General features: G+C 41.4%; 1 protein-coding gene across 14 annotated transcripts in view; it reads left to right on the plus strand.

The window, feature by feature from the left end:
• The window catches only part of ATXN1 (ataxin 1), a 360243-nt gene that overhangs the window by 66435 nt on the left and 272919 nt on the right, over window positions 1-20889 (plus strand). The window contains exon 1 of one of the 14 annotated variants that reach the window (XM_053246304.1): window positions 11831-11845. The exons of 12 other annotated variants lie outside the window; for them this stretch is intronic. The gene's annotated coding sequence lies outside the window, so the exon portion shown is untranslated. Of the gene's footprint in view, window positions 1-11830; window positions 11846-18848; window positions 18939-20889 lie in introns of those variants that run through there. One more of the 14 variants, XM_053246302.1, reaches the window with a different exon arrangement.

Consider the following 20889-nt stretch of genomic DNA (forward strand, 5'->3'; position numbering starts at 1 on the left):
TTACATAGGGCTGTGCAGAGCTACTGCTTATACCTTGTAAATGCTCTGAAGCTCTTGCTTTATATCCATGTCAGAGTTATATTAGAGAGCACCTTCTTCTGCAGGATCCCCACACACTTTAAGGTCATCTGAGGATGTCCGTCTTCAGTTACCACTGTGGCATTGTCTAGTGGTGACTTGGAGGCTGGCCTTCTCTGTAGCTGCTCCTGGGCTGTGGAATGCACTCCCTACAGAAATCCGTAATCTGAATTCATTATTGGCCTTCAGGAGAGCCCTTAAGACCTATCTGTTTGGCCTGGCCTTCCAGGGTTTTTAAACTGTTCTTAAACTGTAAATGTTTGGTCTGGTTTTCCTGGGTTTTAAAACTGTTTTAAAAGTTTTCATTATTAATTGGTTTTATATTGTTTTTATAACTTTTTATTTTAACTGTTAATTGATTTTAATTGTTTTGTTTTTTAAAAGTAAACCACCCTGAGGCATTTTTGGAAGGGCAGTATGGAGAGATAGATAGACAGATAAACCTTGCTTATTAATTTCCCAGGGGCTGGCTACCATTGGAGACACACACTGTGGCTGCACACCAGACTAGATGGACCATTGGCCTGATCTAGCATAAGCAGTTCTTAAGTTTTTGTGCTCAGGGTGAGAGTACAGCCACAGTGTGTCTCATCAATCCTCTTCCCTCAGCTACTATAGCCACCATAATTCTAATTTTCCTCCACAGCAGGTAGTGGATATGGGTGGCTGAGAGGACTGGGGTGATGAATGCCTCACTTGGTATCTTAAAGTTATAGACACAGTCCCGGCAATCCAAGGACCTGGCAATCCGATTGATAGCCTTTGAACACTGCTATTTAGTGAGGTGTTGTTTTTTCCCCAATTGCTAAATATAAGATTGCTCCTATCGGTGTCTTTTGAAGGAACATAAGCATGGGGGACTTCGCTCTCGCTACAGCTTAAGGTAACTGACAGTAATCCTGAAACCTTGTTCTGGGTCCAAATGTTTAGAACCAGCATCTAAACTGGAGCAACTGGTGCTTACATGGCTTCCCATGTACACTCAGAGCGGCTTGCTGGCAAATCTGAATTTCTTTATAGATATTAAAATTATTGTTGGAATCCTATATTTCTTCATTTTCATTGGTCTGCTAATTTGAGACTTGAGCCAACGGATGTCAGGGGATTATGATATATATTTTTAGCTCTTGTGTTTGAGGAGACCTGTGGGAAATATGACCTTAAAGGTCAAGTAACTGAAAGATGGCGGGGGGGGGGGGGTTAATGGGAAGTGCAGTTTTTGTGCAGTTCCTAGTGTGATATGATACATGTGATTTATCCTACTGAGTTGTTGTTGTTGTTGTTGTTATTTGCTAGGAACAGACCTGTAACGTTTTGCCATTTTATACTGGCTCTGGGACTAAAATTAAAGGGGGAAATGAAGACTTACATGTTTGCACCTTTTACAATTGACATAATATATGTGTAATTTGAATCTGTGTGTTTGTATCTGAATATATTGTGAGAAGATATCTTTAGTAGTTATGTAAGAATATGCCATCTTGAACAGCAAGGCTCTGGGTTTGGCTGTATCCTGGAGTTGTGGCAGGCCACGCAACAGGAGATTGGTTGGATGGGCTGCATCGGCAGGTGGGCGGGCTCATGCAGGGTGCCTGGCAGTAAGAGTGCAGCACAAGCCGGTGGCACAGCCCCCACCCTGGTGGAGGACTGGACTTCAGACCAGAAGTCCAGTCCAAAGAGCACCATTGCCTACTAATGTTTATACATCTGGAGCTGGTGTGTGTGTGGGGGAAGAATGAGAGCAAAATAGACCTCAGAGTAACCAAACCATCTTGAAAATCTCCAAGGGTGTATTGAAATATTTCATCTAAAAATAGTTATGGAATCTCCATTCATCTGTGGAATGGGAATGGAACATTGTTGCCCAAACCAATGGACAATAAGAATCTGTTCCACATAAGTCGCTTCCTCAAATGTTGAGGAAATGACTGAGAGGATTCTTGGGTATAAGGGTTATGCTGGTCAAAAACCATAATAAAGATTGATTGATTGATTGAGTATTGGAGTGGGTGGGTGGGTGATGAAGGCAGAGTGTGGCTGGGCCTGCTCCACCTGCCTGTGCCTGCACAGTCATAGTAATGCATGTGGCATGCATGCGGCACAAGGGGAGGCAGTACAAGCAGAGGCTGTTGCAAGGGTGTTCAGAGTGAGTAGCACTAGCAGCAGTCACCATTGCGCACGCGCGATAGAGTGAGTGAGTGTGTCCCCCCTCCCCCTGAGCTGAGTGGTGATTACAGGTGTGTGGGGAGAGAGAGGGAGGCAGAAGCAAACTGTAGTGCCAGGCAAGTGCCTGCAGCCAGCACACACCTCCCTTGCTTGCCACTGTGTGCACACGCACACATACTCACACACACCCAGGCCAACATATAATCACCACCTGTCTAGTCCAGAAAAGGGGGTAGTGCATTCAGCTAATTGAAGTGGCAGGATTGTCCATGCAAACTGTGGTATCCGGGGAAGAGGAGCCAACATGGAGGTGAATGGCTGGAGTTTTTAGAGCTCCTCTGAAACAGTTGTGTTTTTCCTGTAAATGCCAATCTGAACACTTCTTAGAGTCAAACTGTTTGCAGATAAAAAGAGAACTCCAACTTAATTTATTACTACAATAAATATGGGTATCTGCAGGTCAGTGGCAGTATTCCTTCTAATAGGGGTTCCTAGATGTTTTTGACTACAACTCCCAGAATCCCCTAGCAAAGGTTATTGCTGCTGGGGATTCTGGGAGTTGCAGTCAACAGCATCTGGGGATTCTTGTTAGAGGAAACACTGGCCGGTGGGAAGTATCTTATTCAGATTTTTTTCTAAAACTACCAAAAAAAAGTTCTCAGCTTTCCTTGAGCATGTTCAGGTGTAAAAAATAGTGCATTGCAGCTTATGTGGCAGTAGCAGCGGGGGCAGCAAAAGGCCTTTAGGTCCAGGCTCCAAAATTACCTAGGTGTACCTCTGTGAGTAGTCAACAAGGAACTATTCTTTTCTTTTCTCACCTGGTAGCTGTTTGACTTATTCTAGTATTTGTGACTGGAGCAGAAAAGAATGATTACTGATTACAAGATTTTGATGCTATGGATGACATTGGAAACCCAAGGACAGATCTGTACAGACGAAAAAGAGGACATCTTTGCTTTTGTTGAAGCCATGAGCATAGTGCAGCCTTTAATATATTATAATGTAATGTTAAAACATCTTTGTTTGGTCAGGGTTTTTAAATCGGTTTTAATATTTTAACCCGGTTCCAGGATTTTTAATTATTGTAATTGTTTAGTTGTTGTTTTTTTTAAAAAATTAATTAATTGTTTTTATATTGTTTTTAAATCTTTGTTTTAGCTCTTTACTGTTTTAATGGTTTGTTTTAATTATAAACCGCCCTGAGCCATTTTGGAAGAGCAGTATAAAAGTCAATCAATCAATCCAATCAAATACATAAATAAATATGATGTGTATGCATGCTAGTTTGGCTGTCTGGAGTGAAGCTGTGTGGTGACAATATTGATAAGGTCAGATGCAAGAGCTTGGGTATCTGTTTGGGCCAGCACATATGGCATATAGAGCAATTCCCAAATTTACTATTTTGGAAATAAATAGTATTTACTACTAGAGACGTAAGTTTGGGCAGCCAAACTTACCAGAGCCTCCCAGAGACGTAAGTTTGGGTGGGGTAGAAATTAAATAAATAAATAAATAATACTATTTTTTTCTGTCCTTCACTCAGAGGGTGGGGCCAGTGTGTTGTCTTCAGGCCATTGTACTGCCCCCATCACCCATTGCTAGCAATCTGGGAACCCAGCCACGAATAAATTGTGACACACAATTTAGGAAACAGGTATTAAATGGCGTTGCTTCCACAAAGTTTTGTTTGAAGAGGTTCTATGTCAGTGTAGCATAGTGTATTTATCTTGAAAGATATTTTCCTTTGACTTATGATGCCTGTAAATAAGAAGAATGGATTGGATAGAATAGTTAGAGCAGTCAGTGCTTAGGGTCCTTGCCAGACATTTTTCACAAAGCAGTGCTGTTTCCTTTACTAAATGTCATGTGTCTTATGTAAGCATTCTTCAGGAAGCAGCATTAACACAGGGGGTGAAGTTGTAAAAATGTTCAGTGCTGTGGAAGAGCTTTATTTAAAAAAAAAAAATCACACAGAGAAAATGTCTTAGCCCAAGCTGTGTTGTGGTAGAAGAGAATCTATTTAGCTTTAGATGATATTCTTGCCACCTCCAAGGTAATGATTTTCACTTGGAGGCCAGTTTTTCTATAAGCATTCAAACGTGGGAAAGTGAGCCATAAGTTGTGTATATGAAAGACATTGCCAATAGATTTGGAAGGAAAGACCACTGTTTAAAGAGAATGTGTCCAGGAATGTTTATTATTCTAGCATGATTAATGATGGAAGAGGGCAATGAGCAGTGATTGTTTTTCAAATGATGAAAGTCCAAATGAATTTAATTTAAAAGCAAATTGTCATCCCTTTGTTTTCAAATCCCAGCAATTCTAGCTTGATCTCACATGTAAAAAATGTTTATGTATCCAAACTTCTTTTATGTCCCTTCAGTTTGTGTCAGTGCTCAAAAGAATACAGATAAATAGACAGGCCTGCTGCAGTTTTGCTGTCCATAGAGAAGAGCTTTGCTTATATTTGCTGTCATCGGGGCTAGAAATGTTCTTGGACTGTTGTTTTTTTAAGCTTTGAGAATGTCAAATTCTGTGGCTTTTTCTATGCTTGCAGAGGATTGTAGGATACACACAGCCCTGCCATAGGGCACCTTTTGATGCTGCCATACATTAGGTGCAGATTAAATTTTGAGGTTGCTTTCCAATTTTGAAGATGCTTTCCCTGTATGTGCTAAGTTCAGAATTCTTAATTTTAGGCCACATGTGTCAGATGCCCTTTGTATCTAAAGAAAGAAGATGAAGTTTGAGTATGATGAGATTCGGTTTCCCTTCCAATAGGTCTAGATTAGAGATAAAGTTAAGCCTGTGCTAAATAGTATTCTGTATCTTCATGGCCCACAGGTTATGCTTGCTTCTCCTGCAGCATTCACAAACCAACCAACAACGGTCCACAGGAATGCAGTGGAATACAAATACAGCTTTTATCCCTCCCTTCCAACTTTCTCAATTTTGCATCCAACCTTTTCAGTTCCCTCCAACATCGTTTAGAGGAGAATTAGAATACTTATTACTTCTCACACACCAGGAATCACAACCTGATCCCCTTTAGAACCTGGCTGAAGACTCTTCATAGCCTGTTGTATCTTTTATCATATCCTCTGCAGAAGCCTATCCTCCATGGGCAAATAAAGTGATCATGCCAGTTTCCTAAGAATCTTTAATCTTGCAGTGAATCTGGTTTTACAAATAAAATAGCCATAATACAAACATTCAGCAACGCTTACCAACTGGGATGGAAGGATGGAAGGGGAGCATGTGCATTGTAGACAAAATGCATCTCCTGTCCTCCTCTCACCCCCTGTTTTAGAAAGCTGGTGCTTTCTGTTTTGTTTTGACCTCAGTAGATCATAAGGTTGGTATGTATAGAGGCAGATTTCAGGTATTTTATCCATCCAAATGATTTCTACTGAGTCAGACCAATGGGGCCTGTCTCATCAAGGACTATCTACTTCAACTAGCAGTGACTCCTCAAGATTTAAAGAAAGTCTCCTCATCGCTTCTGCCCAAGATCCTTTTACATGGAGATATCAGGGACTGAAACTGGGACTGAAACTGGGGCCCACTGCATGCAAACCATGTGCAGTGCCTCTGAGGCATGACTTCTCCCCTAATAAGTGTACAGGTCTTTGCTAGCCTCTAAGTGGAGAAAGGTGGGAAGTTCTCATGCTTAACATCACTGTGCCACATCACATGCACGCACGCATGCACACAGACACAGACACCCACACCAGTGATGAAATTAATGTTACGTCTTGTTTGACTCTCAGTGTGAAGTTGTAAAGCATAGCAGCATTGTTTCTTAGTAGTTACTACTAGCTACTATTTATACAAGAGCCATCAAGAAGAAGGATGAAACCTGTGTCATTATCATTTGCCAATGCAAATGGCCCAATGCATGTAATTTTATCTGAAAGTGAAATCCAGGTTTTTGCGTGACAGGACATCTTTCCCTTATTTCTCTACTATTCTTGATAAGTTTAGCTATTTAGTAGGGCTGCTCACGTGACCATTAATTGGGTAGGACAAGCATCCTACCCAGCTTTGGGAGCCATGCACTAGTTGTTAATGTGTGTGCAAACTAGGTAGGAGGAGTGGGGAGTGATTGTGTGCGTGAAAAGAGCTGGGCAGGATAGCTTTTCCTCCTGCCTTGTTAAAATAGCAATAGCAATAGCACTTACATTTATATACCGCTCTATAGCTGGAAGCTCTCTAAGCGGTTTACAATGATTTAGCATATTGCCCCCCAACATTCTGGGTACTCATTTTACCGACCTCGGAAGGATGGAAGGCTGAGTCCACCTTGAGCCCCTGGTCAGGATCGAACTTGTAACCTTCTGGTTACAGGGCGGCAGTTTTACCACTGCGCCACCAGGGGCTCTTGTTGCGTACAAAATGCTGGGTGCAAAATGCTGGGTACAGGTGCCATCCTTCGCTGCTCCTCTCTCACTCACGATCACTTCTCCACCCTCCTACCCAGTTGTTTGCTCACCCGTGGTCGAAAATCAGGAATGCTTGTCCTACCCAGTTAACAGTTGTGTGTACAGCCCTAGCATGTACAATATATTAATCTGCTGAAACTGTATGAACATTCTGTTTTCTACAATTGTATTGAACAGTTCAAGTGTTTTCATTATACTGGGCACACAGCATCAACAACACTCCTTATACTGCATCGACTTGTTTCAGCAGTGTTGACAGGCTTATGCTGCTAGTAACCTCTTTTAAAGTTATTTCTTTGTTTCAGCAAGCAATTATCGTGGGCATGTACAGTTTGATCATTACTAAAATGATTGTGAAGTGCTCTGAACACTTCAAATGTGCTACCTATATTTTCCTCCTCCTTCTCCCTTGCTTCAGTGGAACAAGCTGTAGACTTTCAGTCATGTAGTGGTAAACATACCAAATAACTCTTGGAACTGCAGCCTGGGCATAAAACAACATAGTTTGCATGCTCAGGTCCCAGCTTTGTGAATTTTCTGTGCAGAAAACATTGCACAGGAACTGCCACCAGGGAAGTTCCATAATAAATGCTCCTGCACTGGCACTCCTTAAGGCAATGGCATAGTTTGTGATGATGTCATCCAAACCAATTCAAGATGGTGGATACGTAAACTGTTGAGGCACAAGTGGCCTAACTTATAAACCGCTTAACCAATTTGAACTGAATTTGGTACAGCTGTAGAGACACATAAGGAGACCTTAATGGTATAGTTTGTAATGATGTCATCCACCCCGATCCAAGATGGTGGATGCCTGAACATTTGAGGTGCAAGAGATCTAACTTGTGGACCTCAATGATGAACCAAATGTAGACCAGTTGTAGAGATAGTGAAAGGAAAGTAGGCTGATTAGTTCTTACTAGAACAAATTGTTTGTCTGTTGAGAGGAACTTCATAAAATCTCTCAGATTTGGGCCAAACTGGATTCCACATTTACTGCAGAGTCTATTGTGGAGGTGTCCAGCAACTCCTCGCATGGGGTTGGATTGGATCGTTTTCAGTTTTTGACTCCTGAGGAAGTGAACAAACTGCTTTGGACTGTGCGTCCTACAACCTGTTCTCTTGACCTTTGCCCAACTTGGTTTATCTCATCTGATATTCATATTGTCAGAGAGGGTCTGGTAAATATTATAAATGCTTCTCTGAGGGAGGGCAGGATGCCTCCTTGTCGTAAAGAGGCGATTATTAGACCACTTTTGAAGAAAACTACACTGGATCCCTCAGAGTTAGCTAATTACAGACCTGTTTCTAATCTTCCATGGTTGGGCAAGGTGGTTTAGCGTGTGGCGGCCTCTCAGCTTCAGGCAGTTTTGGATGATGCAGAATATCTAGACTCATTTCAAACTGGCTTTTGTGTGGGCAATGGGGTCGAGACTGCCGTGGTCAGCCTGATGGATGATCTCCAACTGCCTATCGACAGAGGGAGTGTGACTCTGCTGATCCTTTTTTAAAATCTCTCTGTGGCTTTTGATACCATCAACCATAGTATCCTTCTTGACCCTCTGAAGGAGGTGGGATTGGGTGGTTTTATAGTGGTTCTGCTTCTATCTCTCTGGCAGATTCCAGATTGTGTCACTTGGAGACTGTTGTTCTGCTAAGCGAGAACTGAAGTGTGGAGTTCCACAAGGCTCCATACTGTCCCTAATGCTTTTTAATGTCTACATGAAACCACTGGGAGAGATCATCAGAAGGTTTGGTGCTGGGTGTTAATATGCCGATGACATCCAGATCTACTTTTTCATGCCGACCTCATCGGGAAATGGCATATCTTCCTTAAATGCCTGCCTGGAGGCAGTAATGGGCTGCATGAGTGATAACAAACTAAAGTTGAATCCAAATAAGACTGAGGTACTGACTGTGGCAGGGACAGGACCTGAGAGATGGTTTAGATCTGCCTGTTCTGGATGGGGTTACACTCCCCGGAAAGATCAGGTACATAGCTTGGAAGTGCTCCTGGACCCATCAGCTGCGTCCATTTCTAGAGGCGAATGGCCTTAAAACAGTGGTACATATGCTGGTAACCTCCAGCCTTGACTACTGTAATGCGCTCTGCATGGGGCTGCCTTTATACATAGCCTGGAAACTACAATTGGTTCAGAATGCGGCAACCAGATTGGTCAATGGGACAGCATGGAGGGACCACATAACACCAGTTTTGAAAAAACTGCACTGGCTGCCGATATGTTTCCGGGTGAAATACAAAGTGCTGGTTCTTACCTATAAAGCCCTTAAAGGCTTAGGTCCAGGCTATCTAAGAGAGCACCTCCTGTGTCATAAACCCTGATGCCTGTCATGATCTTCTGGAGAGGTCCGGTTACAGATGCCACCGGCTCGTTTGGTGGTGACCCATGACCAAGCTTTCTCTGTTGCTGCCCCAGGGCTTTGGAATATGCTCCCTGCTGAAATAAGAGCATCTCCTTCCCTATTTGTTTTCTGGAAGAACTTCAAGACTCTCCTGTTTTTGCAGGCTTTTAATCAGAATTAATTTTAACAATTTTAAAACTTGTTTTTAATATCTTCTATTACATTCTATTGTTTTTATTTTATATTTTGTAACTTTTAAATATTTTACATTTTGTACACCACCTAGGGATGTACATATCAGACGGTATAGAAATATGATTGATAAATAAATAAATAAATATTTCTCATGATCCCAGTGCAGAACTTCCAGGGTACTCCAAGTACATATCATTGTGTTTATATGTAAGATAATTTCTTTCTGCTCTGCCATATTGTCAATTTCTTTTTTTCTGTGTACTTTACTCTTGGGAATATCCAGTATCTGTCTTTACTGTTGCTAATAGGTTTCCCTAGCAGCAGCCCTGTGAAGTATGCATGACTCTTCAGTTAAAGAGCCATCTTAGGGATTTGTTGCCAATGAAACTACCTGGTCTTGCACATTTTCTCTCAGCTGTGGTTTGGCAACTAAAGACAGCAAAAGCAGCAATGTAGAAACTGGTATGAACTCCTCTTTTTATGTTGGAGTAAGCCCTTTATGTTTAGTAACCCTACCTTAGGCTTTCTTTCTTCCTTCCTTCCTTTCTTTCTTTCTTTCTTTCTTTCTTTCTTTCTTTCTTTCTTTCTTTCTTTCTTTCTTTCTTTCTTTCTTTCTTTTATATACCACCTTTCCAAAAATGGCTCAGGGTGGTTTACATCAAAATAAAACCAATTAAAACCAATCAACAATTAAACAATTAACATCATTAACATTAAACTCATTTAAAACCAACATTAAACATTTTAAACCATAAATCTAATTAAAAGCCTGGGATTTTAATGTGACTTCGGTGCCTCTTTAAAAGTTGCCAGAGATGGGGAGGCTCTTATCTCAACAGGAAGTGTATTCCAGCATCCAGGGGCAGCAACAGAGAAGGCCTGTTCCTGAGTAGCTGCCAAACAAGTTGGCGGCAACTGCAGATGAACCTTTCTAGATTATCTCAACAGGCGTTGGGGCTCATGACGAAGAAGACATTCTCTTGAATACCCAGGGCCTAAGCTGTTTAGGGCTTTATAGGTAATAACCAGCACCTTGTATTTTGCCTGGAAACATATTGGCAGCCGGTGTAATTCTTTCAACACAGGAGTAATATGGTCTCTCCTAGATGACTCAGAGAACAACCTGGCCACCACATTCTGGACCAACTATAGTTTCCGGACTACCCTCAAAGGTAGCCCCACATAGAGCACATCGCAGTAGTCCAGCCTAGAGTAATCTAGCCTGGATAAGCCTAGAGTTATCTAGCCTGTAGGCAGTAATCCAGTCTAGGCAGCAATCCAGCCTAGCAATAATCCAGTGCATACCAGCATATGTACCACCATTTTGAGGTCGTTCATCTCAAGAAACTGGTGTATCAGCCAAAGCTGATAAAAAGCACCTATGCCCAGTGCCTCAACCTGCTTAGCCCTTTGAAACCAGTAGTCTTGATTGTTAAAAACTTGGCCAAGATCTCTGCATTTTTGATACTTACATTCCTCCATTTCCACTTTTGAGCATCCAAGCCAGCTATAGCCTTAAGATGCATTTTCTTACCATGTTTGCTGCTTAAGAGTTATTTCTGCTAGAGACCATGGTTTCTGTGTGTTTATATAAATGTTCCTGAAATAAATATTTTTTAAGATAAGATCATGAAGCTCTATCCCATAACCTAATAATTAAGAGTTGATTTATGCAAACTGATAATAGACATGATTCTCCTTAGTGTCAGATAAATAAAATAATCTATCCTGTAAAATTATACCATATGATATTCAGTATGGAAACTTAGAGTAAATAAGAAGTCCCCCTGCTCTTTAACTAGTCATGTTCCTCTATTGCACACAGGCTACCAATTGTTGTTTGCTTGGCAATAAAAGTCACCAGCGGAAGTGTGTGAGGAATGTCTTGCCCTGTATCATGCCACCTGACAACTCTGCAGCATTCTGCTGGTTGCTATTAGATTGCTATTATTTGCCATATTATAACCCATATTTTTTAAGCTACTAGTACAGGGATTCTCAAACTTGGGTCCTCAGGTGTTATTGGACTTCAACTCCCATAATCCCCAGCCTCAGTGGCCTTTGGTTGGGGATTATGGGAGCTGAAGTCCAATAACACCTAAGGACCCAAGTTTGAGAATCACTGTACTAGTATGTTGCCTGATGTGGATTTGACTGATGACTAGCTGTTACAGTCTTGATTATGTGGCCATTTCTTACCCCAGCATACCTGTGTGTGCTCTGTCTGACCAAAGTGGCATACTGGAAACCATCCCTCCTCTTCCCATGTAACTAAGGAACTGGCTCCTTGTTCAGCTTGTTTGTGATTTTTTACCTCAAAACAATAAATGACAGAAGCAGCATCATACGGAGTATGGGAACACATCGCTGTTGTGTGTTCAGATGTGGCAGTTAGTTGTTCTCAGTTAGACATCTTTTAAAAGTGGGAATTTGAAGACTTCCTACTTTTAATTATTATGCAATAATTCAGTAGTGAACTTCACATTTCATTACTGTCTTTGTCTCTCTGCAGTATATCCCAGTTCATAATAAGTCTGAAATTTCAGCCAAGGTGTTTGGTATCATCACAGACTGAAGATGGGATTACAACTTTAATTTAGGTAATTTAATTCAAGTGCCTTTCTTATGACTAGAATTCCTGGAAGCGGTGATGACAATTGTGGGTGCTTTGCAATGCTTTTATTTTGAAACCTTCTGTGTTCCCATTCTTAGAAGCTGAACTGTTCAATTTAATATCCAGGTAAAAATGCCTTTTGTTGTGAGAGAACATTTCAAATGAAGATCTGCTTAGTTCTTTGAGGTTGAAGAGTAAATGTTAGAGTTATCTATAATTTTGCTGAATCTGAGGCCTTCGTGTTTTTTGAGTCCTCCTTCAGCCATTCACTAGCCATTATATATGAGTGGGTATCTATTACTGAAGGTGGTTGAAAATGATAAAGTTATTTTTTGCTTCAACTTTCCTGATGCTACACTATTTATATCATTCTAGTAACATTTAAGAGCTTTCATACTAGAAAAAGTAGCAATGTGTTTCAGATTTAATTAGGTAAAGCCTATTATTTGTAGACCCTTACCATTCTGTACATGTTTCTAAGTTAAAACTGTAAAATCTAATATTCATGGTGTTTACATATATCTGGCTCAAATTAAGAGCTGCAGTAAAGTACTCAGATAATCTTTTGTCTCTAGAAAACCAAGATTAAGTACTTTTCTAGCTAGAGTAAAGGGGTATATAACAGGATCCTTCTCCTGGATTGGTCTGTCACTGTGATTGTTTTTTGGGTATTAAGTAGCAAAAGAAGAGGCTGCATTAGGTTGTGATGTGTGTAGAGATTTCCATAAGTTATGTGAAATTTATTTATGTAATTCTTTTTAGCCTACTTTCCAGTAGGCTTATGAGATCACTCGGCATTCTGTGTGTGTGTGTGTGTCCCCCCGTCCCCTATCAACTTAGCAACACCTGGACCAATATGAACCAAATCAGGTACAGTTGTAGGGACACCTCATCGGCGTCATTTGTGATAATGTCATCCACCCTAATCCAAGATAGTGGGTGCGTAAACTTTTGAGGCACAAGTGGGCTAACTTGTGAACCGCCTAACCAATTTGAACCAAATTTGCTACAGCTGTAGGGGACACATAGGGATGCCCAAATGGTGTGGTGTGTGATGATGTCATCCACTCCAATTAAAGTTGATGGCCGTGTGAACATCTGAGGTGCAAGTGGGCTAATTTGGGGACTATCAAACCAATTTCAACCAAATTTGGAAAAGCTGTAGTAAGTGACACACAGGGACACCTCAGTGGTGCAGTTTGTGACGATGACATCTAGCAATAGCAATAGCAATAGCACTTACATTTATATACCGCTCTATAGCTGGAAGCTCTCTAAGCGGTTTACAATGATTTAGCATATTGCCCCCCAACATTCTGGGTACTCTTTTTACTGACCTTGGAAGGCTGAGTCAACCTTGAGCCCTTGGTCAGGATCGAACTTGCAACCTTCTGGTTACAGGGCGGCAGTTTTACCACTGCGCCACCAGGGGCTCTGGACTAAATTCGGTGCAAATTGGATCTACCCTGATCCAAGATGGCGGACACATGAATATTTGAGGTGCAAGAGATCTAGCTTGTGGTCCTCAATTTGCACCGAATTTAGTCCAGATATAGATACAGGGAAAGGAAAGTAGGCTGATTAGTTCTTACTAAAACAACTTGTTTATCTTGTGATCACTTGTGAAGGAATATTCTTTAAAAATATTCTGCTTGGCTATTCAAAAAAACCTTGGTGCAGTTGTTGCAGGCAGAAGACACATTATGCTACTTGTATGTGTAGCTTTTTATCTGTTAAAAATATTATTCTGATTTTCTACCCTAATAGTTCCCAAGGCAGCCTGCTGCTCCTTTATACAATGCCAACAATAGATAGGAATGTGTTCTTGTAATACAGGATCTAAGTGCAAAATGACCTGTATCTTGGGTTTTAATTAAACATAATCAATGTGGCCAAGATTTACTAGTGGATGAATATTAGAAGAGCATATAGTGTGTGTTTTTGTGTGTCACTCTGTCAGAGTTGTGTGGATTTGAGGAAGTGAGTATGAGAGTGTATTTTAGTACTTTGTACATGTATTGTATTATTAAAACTTGTATATTATGGCTTATGTAGCTTTGGTATGTCTGATGGTGACACGTAGTTCAAGAGTCTTGTGCATTTTCATGAAGTTTAGAATTTCTATCAGTGTTGAGGATACGTTTAAATAAGACAAGGTTTTGCAAGGTAGGTGTCTGAAATTATGTTTTATATAATGTATGCAAGATCGTTCCCTTGTTTTTCCATGTCACACTCAGTAAATTCATGTAGATTAGAATGCAATGCAAGGTTAGCAAAATTTACCACCTTGCTGTTTGAATTCTGAGTGTGATAGCATGGTTGTGTTAAGAGGGGGAAATGTGTTATGTCAGGGGTTCCCAGCCTTTTAAGAGCTAGTGTACCCTTTCTCTTGCAAACCTTCAGCTCAGGAATCCCATAAAGATTGTGTGCGTGCACACACACACACACACACACACACACACACACACACACACACGTTACTGTTATGAGACAGCCTACACCAGTAACTAAATTACTCATGAGTACTCCCACTGAAATTCATCAGCCAAGGAAATGTATCCCATTAATTTAAATAAGACTGCTTATGAGTAACTTAATCTGGATGTAAACCAGTGACTGGAGTAGCCCATCACATAACTGTAACATTTACGTTTGTGTGTGTGTGTATATATACACATACATACATAAAAATACAAAGTTAAGTGTTACTGTTAGGAACATTCAGAGCTTGATAAGTACTCAGTGCTAATTTTCTGAAGTCTGTCAGTCAGACTGAGGAGAGGGCTACGCTAAGCGTTAGTATGTGGCCAGCCAATCATGAGCAGAGGAGGAGGGTCTTCACACACACACACACACACACACACTGGACACATTATTGAGGACATGTCAGCTTCAAACTGGTAATCCTCAGATGTGGAACAAATTGTGTGACTGCGGTGTGGAGAGGTAGGAGGGCTCTGACTGAGTACCCTCTGGGAGTCCTTCAAGTACCCTTAGATAGGTTCCTGTTGGCAATCCCTGTTTTATATGTTTTGAAATGACTGTATGTTTGGGAGTTAGCAAAATCCCCTTGTTTCCTATCCATGTCTTATGCTATTTGTTTTTCTCAATGGTCAACATGTTGCACAAAGCAGCCACGGGGCTGCTGTGTATGTGAGAGTCAGCCCTGGTGTTTTTGCGCAGGAGTTTAAAATAAACTACTTTAAATAGTTGCACAACTGTGCTCTTGCACAACACAACGTGGGCTGGCTTTCATGTGAGCAGCTGCCCCAGTGAGTCAGAAATGTTGGTGTTGCCTTGTACATGTCAACCATTTTCTTTAATTCAAGCCTGGCTGTCTTCCTTTTCGACTTCTTATACTGAGCATCACTTTATAGTAATTTTTAAAAAGATGATTATTATATATTTTATTACTTTTAATTGATTAGCAGTCAAATAGGTAGACTAACTATAGAGAACCGGGGCTCAGATCTTGGAATTTTTAGACTTTCTGCACTCCAGAGTTATTCACAAACCCCTTTGGGTAGCTGCTATCACCTTCTTCACAAAGTGCCTCTTTGGATTCTTGTTTGGGCTTACTGACAATGCCAGTCTGCTCCATCTCCACAAAGCGAGATCTTGTAAGATTTCCGCTCTTCCTTCGCTGATTAGGTGACCAATGCTGATTAGAATGACCAATCAGCAAGCATGTGGGAGAGAGAACCTTATTCTCACACTGTTCAAAATACACACACCCAGCCCAGTAAATCCACTTACAAGAAAGTAGGAGGAGAATCCAATACAGGCATAAAAAGAACATCCCCCCCATCTCCTAACATTAGGTTAAGGATCTATAAGTGTGTTCACAAGCAGAATCCCGCTATAATCTTGGGTCCAGCTTTAGATGGGGGAAAAGCCCAACAACTATCATTCATTCAGGGCTGTCTTTTCAAACTGTCTAGACCGTGGTTGGTGGGAATTGCTCTCTGTGAATCAAGTTTAGGCATGGAGGAGCAACTGTCACTTTACCCAAAGAAGAGCTGAGGTTTCCTTGCCTGCCAAGGAACCCTGGTGTCTGTCAACCCTAGGGAGATCGAGGAGCTGGAGGTGTTAGGCTAAAGGTTGTCCCAGTATGTTGGAATTCCAGTTAAACTGCTAATCTCCCAATGTGAGACTATTTTAATAGGTAGTGGGATGCTAGTTTCTGGCCAGACTGAAATGTGATGAATGTGATCTTCCTATCTTGAGTAAAAGGAGGTTCAAGCCACAGGCAGGTAAGGGTTGATGGGGGCTGGGGATTTCAGGGGATCCCTTTCTCCATCCTAACTTCTTTAGGCCAAATGAGCCAGTGTGGTGTAGTGGCTAGAGTGCCAGACTAGGACCGGGGAGACCCGAGTTCAAATCCCCATTCAGCCATGAAACTAGCTGGGTGACTCTGGGCCAGTCACTTCTCTCTCAGCCTAACCTACTTCACAGGGTTGTTGTGAGGAGAAACTCAAGTATGTAATACACCGCTCTGGGCTCCTTGGAGGAAGAGCGGGATATAAAATGTAAATAATAATAAATAAAATAAATATTTAGCCATTTTACTATGCATACCTTTGAACTCCATATCAATTATTATTTATTAAAAAGTAATTAGGAAATGAAATTATGTCTCTGTTACATGTTACTCATTTAGGTTACTACCTATAGTGTTATACCAGTTAAACACATAAGTATTTTTGTGGATAACATGATTATTCTGAGAGAGGGCAATATTGTTGGTATACAAAATAAAATTTTATTACAAGTTAATTGAAATAGAAAACCTGGACACTCAAGATGTTTAGTTAATATAATTTAGCAAACCAACGTACATGTGTATGGCATTATTTAACTGCATAAAAACACATTTGTTTAATATTAAGTAGATAAAAGTTGGAGAGTTCAACTATGGTTGCAAAATGAATGTTTTGCATTGACATGACACTTTAAAAACAACAACAACATTAAATACAATTGTGTTCTGAGGCTTTGGTTTCATATCCAAACCACACAAAGTATCAGTTTTTACCAGTAATAGAATATATCCAGTAAATTACACTTGGATGCAGTATGACTTAACATAAGTCCTTCTGTAAAGTTGTTTAAAACTAACCCAAACAGTACAATACAGTTGGATTTAATGCAAAAATCTTTAATCTGGCTCAGAAATGGGGTTTGTAGCATAATGAAATAATGGACAACCCTTAGATATTATGACATGGCGTTTGGGATCCACAGCAATTAACTAACTGCACTCACAGACCTGGTTGACGTTAAAAAGGAATCTCCTTTATGACTTGATAGGATTTAGAAGATTTCCTGGATAGTTGTATTTTTATTGCCTATGGAAGGCTAGTAAATTAGATATTGAAAGTGAAAGTAAGGCTGGAGCTACGTTAAACATGCACCAGTTTATCGCTGCTTCTCTCACAAACACAAAGTAATCTTATATAGATTTAACTAAGGGTTTATTCAAAAACAACTCCATTTTCTCCTCCTTTCCCTCTCTTTTCCTTTCTGACTCCACCCCCCCCCCCACAGGATCCCCGCTGGCACTGGGGCAAACTTTCAAACAACAAAATATAAAATATACTGGATAGAATACAACAGCACCCATTGCCAGAAACAACTACCATATATTTAATTCCCTTCTCCTTGTGCATAATGTCTAAGAAGTCTTATTGTCCTAATGTCATGGCATTGTGCATTTCCAAGTCCTTGCCCCACATCAGCTGGTGGTGGCAAGTGCATATTTAACATAATGTGTAGTTGAGTCTAAAGACTGCAGTCCTTTAAGCACACTTTCTTGGACTAAGTTCCACTGAACTCAGTGGGGTTTCTCCATAAACATACTAATGATCCGGCTGCATATGTTAACAATAGTTTCTAAAACCCAGGTGCAGGACCAAGACTGGTCTAATCATGTTTCCAGCAGTTAATGGATCATAAACTATAATTTTGAATTGATATTTCTGAGCATTACTATTTGAATATACATTAGTGTGTTCTGGTTGCTATGACTGCTTCAGAAACGTTGTCTGTATGTAGCCACAAGAGCTGAGAAGTCTGTGGGATTTCCCCCACCTCCATGGGTTTCTGATAGTCATGTGGCTTGTTCTCAACAGAGAGCCTATGCCACATGAATTGTGGGGCCTTTGGAGGTGGGGAAAATACCTCTATTCCAATTTCTGTGTTGGTGGCCACACACAAAATATTCTGATGGTTGTGGCGTCAAGGTTTGAGATATGGTATTGAATTACTTTAGTGTTCTTTGGATGAAATATAGTATACCATGGTAGAAGGTGTTGGCACAAGGCATTTGTTAAAAGTGGGGCTTAAGTGGGATTTGAGTCATCTGCACAGGATTTCTACCGCCTTTAAGACAAATTTGAAGACCAGTGTGTTTAAGGAAACCGTGTAGTCACACTAACAAAGAAGAGATTTGGTGTCTCTCCTAGGAAATTATTTTACAGATTGTAGTATTTATAGACCCACAAGTGGAAACCTGCAAAATGTTGCAGAAATAGCAAGACAGGGACAGTCACATTGGTGGTTCCCTGTGGAGAGGTTTCAAAGGTGCTTCATGCTTATTCATTCATTCATTTTTTTAATTGATCTTCATTGGTTTTATAAACAGCAGGCATCCAAAATAGTGCTAGCAATATCAACCTGAATGGAAATATACCAGGCGCGTAACAATGATAGGGCAAGGGGAGACAGTTGTCTGGGGGCCCCACTGCCTGGAGGGGCACCCCAGGGGCACCTCATGTGACTCCCCATTGCCCCCTGCCCAGCCCCATAGCCTCTCAGCCACTTGCCCTCTTCGCCGTCTCTCCTGCTTGTTCTGCTGGCCCGCAATCGAAGCAGCAGGCAAGCTGCAAAGAGCTCCTTTTCTCCCGCCTCTCAGCTGATCGGCGGGTGGGCGGGGCTTCCACGGAGGCCTCCGTGTAGGCTGCAGTGAAGCCTGAACTCGAGTAGGGCCCAAGCAAGCCAGGAAGGAGGAGGCAGCCAGAGTGTTCTCTGCAGCAGAAGACCCCTTGCTGCCCTGCTTAACCCAGACCAGCATTTGCCAGGTAGAGTGTGAACTCCTTTTTGTGGTTACCTTTCCCGCCCCCCCCCATATATAGGGATCTGCTTGCCATAGGGCTTGGATATGGGGGGGGAGGGACCGAGAAGTCTCTGAATATTTATTTTGAAACAGCTTGGAAAATTTGCTGACTTAAAAAAAACTATCTAAAAAGTCCTATAAGTGGCTTGTTTCATGGCAGAAAATTGCAAAAACTTCTGGAACAGTATTTTATTAATTTTATTTATTCATTCATTCATTTATAAATGCACTTATGTGTTCAAGTTGTTTTGCAACCCAGAAGGTCTGAGTGAGAACTGTGAAGCATGTGTGGTGCTTTTATTTTATTTTTCTTGTGTGTGAACTGCTCCCCAATAACTTGCAGGGACTTCAGGGTAAATCTGGCCAACATGTGAATGCAGCACCTCCATTCCAGAGGAGATGTGTCTTAAAGAGCTTTAAAAGCCTCCTGTGAAAAACCTCCTGCAATCAAACTTGACTGAATTTGTTCAGAATTCTGGGAAAACAAACATAGGTTCACCCTGCATGGTTGAAAGTCTCCTTTGCTAATCTGCAGCGAGGGGCCCATTTTAATAATTCATCTTTCTAGTGTGTTCTAGGCATTAAAAGTAATACAAATGTATAGTACTCAATGTATATCACTATATATTGTGATGTGTGTGTGTATTCAGTGAAATGTATTTGCAGGCAGCATACTTATTTTGAAATATCAGACTTAAATCCTTGGGGGCCTGGGGTGTGTGGAGGCCCTGGACTTTGGGGGGGGGGCCCATTTTAAAATCTTGTCTCTGGGCCCACTCCAACCTTGCTACGCCCCTGAAATATACAGTGCATTTTGCCTGGCCTCAATTGTGATTGGCACCAACCCTGAAGGGGCAGGCTCTTACCTTTGATATATTAGTCAGCATTGCTACTTCCAAGGCCCGGCAGAGCTGCAGGAGTTCTCTAACCTCCTTCTCAAACTGTGAACTGGCGCAGCGACCTAACCTTTTATGCACCTGCTGAAGAAAGTTGGGATATAAGTTGTAATAAATAAATGTAAGCAATGAGAGAAGCTTGCAACGCAGAAAGAAGTCTTAATGCTTTTCAGACCTCTTGGAGGCTCAGTGTAAGTAAGAGAAGTTCCCTCTGCCCTGCTCCTGGCTCAAGAAAAGGGGAGAGAGAAATCTCCCAAACTTTGTGCTGAGCAAGCAGCTTGCAAAGCAGCAAAATGTCTCACTGCTTTGCAAGCCTCTCCATGGCTTGGCATGAGTCAGATTCCCCCTGCCCTTCTTTGGAACCTGAAGAACGACAAGGAAATCCCTCTCTGATGCGTGCTGAGCCTTGGAAATGCTAGGAAAACAGCGAGACATCTCGTGCTTTCCAAGTCTCTCAGGGCTCAGCATGAGGTCTGGAAGATCCCAGGGGAACTTGCCAAAATAAGAAGTACACTTTACCGGTGGTGAGCTGGCAAGCATATTTGTAGACCTGTGAGGATGTATTTATACAAAAATATGCACCCACCATATTTATACATCGTGGACTGCATTCTCTCAACTTCTCAATGATGTCTGTGATAGTTGTCTTTTATGTGTTGCTTATGGTTTTGTGGCTCTCTGCAAGGAGCCAGTACAATTCTAAGGATGAGACTACTTCAGAAGTGGTGTGTATCTTATGTTTCTTTTTGGATTGTGAGCCCTTTGGGGACAGGGCCTGTGATTGTGAGCCCTGTGTAAACCGCCCTGAGCCATTTTTGGAAGGGCGGTATAGAAATCAAATCAATAATAATACTACTTTTATTTTAATTTTATAAAAAAGTAATGGGATGGGGCACAGCAGCAGCAGGCTTCTGGGAGGTTGGGGTGGCGAGGAGGGAGAGTTCTGCTCCTTTTTTAAACTTTAGAAGCTCACTGCTCACAGCTGTGAGCTTAGCTCCTCCCTTCCTCCTCACCTCTGAG

Source organism: Hemicordylus capensis, chromosome 4, assembly GCF_027244095.1.
Source record: "Hemicordylus capensis ecotype Gifberg chromosome 4, rHemCap1.1.pri, whole genome shotgun sequence".
In the NCBI taxonomy this organism is placed as follows: domain Eukaryota; kingdom Metazoa; phylum Chordata; class Lepidosauria; order Squamata; family Cordylidae; genus Hemicordylus; species Hemicordylus capensis.